The sequence below is a fragment of the Argopecten irradians genome, chromosome 3 (genome assembly GCF_041381155.1).
Source record: "Argopecten irradians isolate NY chromosome 3, Ai_NY, whole genome shotgun sequence".
NCBI lineage: Eukaryota > Metazoa > Mollusca > Bivalvia > Pectinida > Pectinidae > Argopecten > Argopecten irradians.
The window spans coordinates 6,766,041-6,772,397 of NC_091136.1; the positions used below are offsets into that span (position 1 = coordinate 6,766,041).

General features: G+C 36.9%; 1 pseudogene; it reads left to right on the forward strand.

The window, feature by feature from the left end:
• The first annotated feature begins 4,321 nt into the window (after positions 1-4,321).
• LOC138317179 (putative nuclease HARBI1) lies at positions 4,322-6,117 on the forward strand (annotated as a pseudogene).
• The last annotated feature ends 240 nt before the right edge of the window (positions 6,118-6,357 follow it).

A 6,357-nucleotide genomic window follows, 5' to 3' on the forward strand; every position in this document is an offset into this window, starting at 1 on the left:
GTTAGAATCACACCCGACACCAGATAATGGGAAAACGGTCATGTCTTGTTACTGAGGTCTTTGACGGGATGGATCATTATACCATGACCTAACCCGCGTAACAATGATTGTTTCCCCGTTGCCAACAAAAATACTGACGTCATAAATAGCTTCTTTTCTACGTTTATCCAGAATAGCCTGATTTCGACGTTTTGTATTCGCGGAAACGACCACATAAAATATATCACAATCGCAGATTAACAAAATTCTATTGACAGCGCTAACATCCGACAGCTGTAAATTTCCTGGTGAAGGTAACCAATCAGCAGCGTTTTAATGAGTAGTAATGACGAAGGGTCGCAATACGGAAGTAATGGAGGTATTAGAGTGATTAATATGGAACAAGGTGGACGACCCTCACAAGGTCAAAACCTCAAGCTATAACTAGAAAGGAATTGTCGAGTACTGGTCACGGTCTCACATGCATGACAACACCCCCTGCTTTGTCAAAGCAAAAGCGTAAAGATAAAATGTAAACAAATTCGGTTATTTATGATGCAAAAACTTATCGAAGCAAGAACTAAGCGACTTTTTTTCAAGCGTCATTGTGATATGCAAATATAAACGCCACAATTGCCCTTTTGATGCTTTAGGGACATTTGCAAATCTACAAGGATATACACATCGGAGACGTCTAAATGTTTCGATATTTAAAACTGTTTTCGTACAGTATTTTGGAAATAGGAGTTCATACCATAGAATAAAATTACATAAAAAACTTATGTCCGTGTGTTTGTGTTCGAACTTATTACTATCAAAGATACTTATTTGACATAATATTGATTTTGTCTGATAATTTTAGTCCACGATTTTAAAGTGATGTGTATTTTCATACTCGTAAATCAGAAATCTTTAAATAAGTTATTCACCAGCACACGTTACCAAGGGTTTGAGAATTACAATACGTACTTACAATACATAGGATAAAACCTAAGAGATCAAAATAAATTTTGACAGTACTGCCAAAACCACTATACATGTAGTTATGTCTTCAGTGCTGTGAAATGGTTACATACAGTCAAACCATGAAGCCACGTTGCAGTCTACATTTTCATTACACATTTTAATAGTGAATGTGTTATAAGTGAGTCTAAAGCAACTTCTGCAGGTATGTTTTCATCTTAACATACACAACGTTTGTACAGTGCATAAATTCTGTGTCTATAAAGCATCATACATGCCTGTCCATTGGAATGGTCGAAGCTTGATTCAAAAAACCTTACGGTTTTAAATAGATAACAAAATTCGTGTTGTGTGTCATTGTTAATACAGTTGTCTCCAGTTGGTTTAAAATATTTTGCTATCAATGGTGAAAAGGATACGTTTTCTGAATCAGACACGAAAATGGACAAATATTTGAAAATATCCACAAATCATTGGTATACATCGAAACGAGACTGATACCTCATAAATGTGCATCCTGAAAACAAATCTTCTTACCAAGGTGTTATTTATAATTAACTTGTATTTGTTTGCTGTTGAACATAAAAAAAATTAACAAATATAAATTTTCTTTCTTTTAAATAACTTCATAAAAATAAATATATGCCATACTGGTTTCTTCAGGAAATGTGCAGCCATTTCATATCGGACAACCCAATTTCACGGCCAATTAAACATCAAGCGAAATGGATTTTCTGATGATAACTAGCTGTAGCCACTGAACAGTGTAGAACAACTACAATTTATTTGTATAATCTTCTGATTGTAGTCTTTTTGTGTTGAGAAATTGATTGCATATTGATCCCCATTCATTTAATGCACTGTTGGCATTAAGTATTCCAGGGTGTGACATACGAACAAATGACGTTGATCATAATTGTTTGCTTTTTTTAATTTAAAAAATTAAGGAATATAATTATCAAAATAAAAAGAGGTGATATTTAACTAAGCCATAATATATCAATCAAATATCCACATTATATTCAATATTTTCTTTTTGAAACGTTTTACCAATACATTAACTACTAAAGCCGATAAGGATCATTTTGGTATATGAAAAAAAACTATCGCATTATAATGCGAAAACTACTATATTTTACATTTTGATTTCAGAGGCCACATTTTTACTATGGACGAGCAAGAACTTTGTCATATATACCCATGCATGGCGTTGCTTGGAACGCTGAACTTCACTGAAAACAAATTTTGATACACCGTTTAAATCTAAAAACCGTTTCCATCTTCACATCGCCTTAGATACCGCTTTCGAGTTGATTTACTTTTGATAACTTTCAAGCTCGTCGCTACCGTAGACTCCAATACTCCCGTACGTCAGCATCACTTTCATGCATGTCCATTTTAGAATAAATTCTGATTACATGTTATTAATTAGTAAACATCTATATTAGATTAAAAAAAATCCACTAAGCCCATAGTCACGCGGAGGTCGATGTATAGCATATGTGTTTTTTTTTAATTTTATTTTTTTAGAAACATCAACTTAATGTTAGCTTGTGAACTCTGTCCCAAACATTGAGTTCATCAGGGTAGTGTCCTATGGCCATTCTTTTTCTTGTTAATAACATTCACCTCAAATTATCCTTTTTTTCAGAGAAACTTCTTATCTAATATGAAAGATAGGGGCTTTTGATTTGGTTAATATGCATGTGGTGTTATACTACCCCGGTAGAATATAAAATAATGACCTCCGATTATGTACATCAGGGTCAGAAAAATCATAAAACAAGTATTAGTCCAACAAATGCATAGGTTGTTGAAAGATTGATCAGAAATAACCAAAGTTTTGAGTAACAACGCGATATTTTCGCGTAATAACGTCAAAGGCTCGCGTAAAAACAAGATAGTTTTGCGTAATAACGCAAAATCATTTTTCGGCTTTCGTAAAAATAGTTTCCTCTTAATTCATTATGGTACATTATTCATAGTGTCTCGCTTTGTTTGTGAAGCGTGGCGTGGATGCTTTGGACGCATGTCCATGCAGTGTTACAGTGTAGTAGTGGAACTTCTTGGTAATTTTATTTTATCTCTTTGAAACTGACGCTACAAGGACGGAAGCCATAATAAACCATACCTGCCATGGGAGATGCTCATTGTAAATCTAAAAGTGCGGCCATGTTACGGGAGACGTGATGTAGGAGACTGTCTGAAAATATAATCATATCGTTAGTCGCATTTGTGGTCATGCAATGTGACAAAACGTTTCCCTATTGCAATGGCTAAGACTTTTAAAAACACTTGTTAACGTAACGTCAACGTTAGCTCTTATTTATACTCAATCGATGTATAGAGGAATTATCCTGTCTGTGTGTCTGTCGTCCGTAAGTCTTGTCTGGACAATTCCTAAACTACATTGTACAAAACCAATTTCAATGAAAAAGTTTAGATCCGCATAAATATTTAAATTATTATTTTATTCCTCGCAATTTTAATTACTTTGTTAACCAGGTCACTATACACAGGTTTTGTGAATAATATCGTTAAAAAATGGTCAAATTGTATAATTTATGGATAATTATATAAGATATATAAATATATTATTTTATAATGCATATGGTTTGATAACGAATATAATGTTATAAAAATCAGGTATCAATTGGTTGCCATAGTTACCAAATGAAACGTCCAAATGAACATAAACGGAATTTGTATATATATAATTAGTGAGCTTTTGTGGTTCTATTTTGAAAAAAATAGTCATTTAGTTACCATGGCCTGAAAGATAGGATAGCAGGGTACCGGTTTTACCCTTGGCTCAAGTGACACATACTCACATTTGACATTTCGACATTTCAGACGGGCGACTACTGAGGACAGTTGATGATGTAACTATCGACCGAAGGCCCCTTCACACTGGATGAAGACGTTATTACGCACTCCACGACCTCAAAAGACCATTACGATCGTAGCGAGATTTTGGAACTTTTTAAAAAAAAAATCAGTGCGACTCTTATCATGACACTGATACGATCCTGCCGCGCACAAAAATAGTTTTGTGCCGCATTCTTTACGTGAACGGAACGTCCTAAGTACGATTATACCACGACATACTATACCGCTAGAACGATGTTTCACCACAAGGCCTGGACGCTGCAATGCTCTAAAAGATCGCATAACGCTGCTTCTACGAAACTCACGTTTGCGCTACGTTATATTCACGACTTTGTCACGACCGACCTACGTTTACTATATATACGATGTCTTTGAGCCTCCTCTCTCAATTTTATTTTTGCTTTTAAAGAGTCAACACGTGGAAATGGAGAATAACGCTTTGATTCACCTTGCGCTATTGCAAGGACAACAAGGTGTATTTTAAATCAGGATGGCAATAGCCCTACTGCTCCGGAGAAGGGGAAGAAGAATGAGAAAACGGAGGGCTGTCTGGGTCAGGTCATGGCTATCTGCTGATAGGGGATGGCATTTCGGAGACTGTGATCAGCTAATGAATAAGCTAAGGGTTGAAGACGAACATGCCTTTTTCAACTATGTCAGAATGGAACCTGCTATGTTTGATGAGTTGTTACAAAGCGTTGGTCCACGAAATAGAAAGGTAAACACTAACTGTAGGACAGCATTGAAACCCAGACTTAAATTAGTTATCACCCTGCGATTCCTAGCAACTGGTGATAAATAACCAATTTTTCAGTATCAGTTTAGAGTCGCACACAACACCATCAGCATTCTCGTGCCTGAAGTCTGCAATACCATCGCCGAAGTTTACAAGAATGAGCTCATCTTGTGCCCCACTAGTTCTGAGGAATGAAAACAGATAGCTAAAGAATTCCAAAACAAGTGGAATGTCCCACATGCCTGTGGTGCTCTTGGCGGAAAACATGTCGCTATTAGGTGCCCACCAAACTCCGGAAGTCTTTATTACAATTATAAAGGCTTTTTCTCTGTGGTTTTGATGGCACTTGTTGACGCACATTACAAGTTTTTGTCGATAAACATTGGCGGTCTGGGTTCCATGTCTGACTGTTAGATATTTAATGAGTCTTATCTAAAAGAATGGCTTCAAAATGGCTCTTGGCTTTCCAAAACCAGACACTTTACCATTTGATGACAAAAAATGCCTTTTTTTCTTCTTGGAGATGATGCTTTTGGACTGCGCACTTCCCTTATGAAACCTTATTCACAGAGAGGTCTAACAAAAGAACAGCGCATCTATATCTACAGAATTGCAAGGGGTCGACGTGTATTTGAAAACGCTTTCGGCATTTTAGCCCAAAGGTTTCAAGTTTTGCTTTCAACTATGCACATCGGACCTGATTATGTACGAGATGTAGTTGAGGCCTGTATTTGTTTACATAATCTTATGCGAGTACGGTATTGGACGCATTTGCCTTGTTCTGTATACTGGAACTTTTGAGGTGTGAATTGTTCTTTAGACTGAAAATTCACTGTACATTTCAAAAGAGTTATATCAATTACAATGACAATGATATTGTTCAAATACAATCTGAACCACAAATAGACTGCTTAAACCAATATAAAGAAAAGAAACCTTATTTTTTCACATCATTACTTTGGAAACATTGAACGACATAACAGCCTTAACAGTACAAATAAAACCAAGCAAAAGCAATAATATTGCACATTCATCCTGAAAGTGAACGAACAAATAAAGCCAAAAGAGTAACTGTTGGTCTGAAACCATTACTGACTGGTAATCTAAAAGTTCAACAGTTGAACACAGTTGAATATTTCATGGGTCTGAGCTCTGAAGTCTCACCGTAGATGTAGGGCGCTGAAATGCTACTGACGTACTTGAACCCTTTTCATTTAAATCTGGGATGTCATTACGAAGGCTTGAAAAGGGCATATGCGAGGTGTCTTGGCTGCTGCTAAACTGTGAGGATGGCGGTGTTGGGTGAGCCCGTTGAAGCTAATTAGTCGTGATATGAAACCGTGCTGGTTGTTAACTTGGTTGACTTCTGATTTGACAGGTGGAATATATGTTTGGATACTGTTGTTGGACCCAAGACGAATCCATTGAGCCCCAAACAGATGTTGGATTTTGCACACAAACTGCTCAATGCTGGGGTCCGGGCTGCCATGCTTGGTTGGACTGGTGTTGAAAAGATCTCGAGGACGTACCTGAACGGCTGGAATTTCTAGTCTGACTGGGTGGGCCCGCAGACGGCTGACAAGGAAATTTCTTTGTCCAAACAGCGTCATATTCAACTATAAATCGGTACATTACGTCCGACAGCTCTCCTCCAGAGAGGGTATTCAAGGATACGTAAAGCAGACCTAAGCCAATCAACAAAAACATCACGCTTCCTGTCACCTTTTGGTCCGATATGATTAAGAAGTTGTTTCTGTACGTTCAACAACTGCTGAAAATGTTCATCCAGG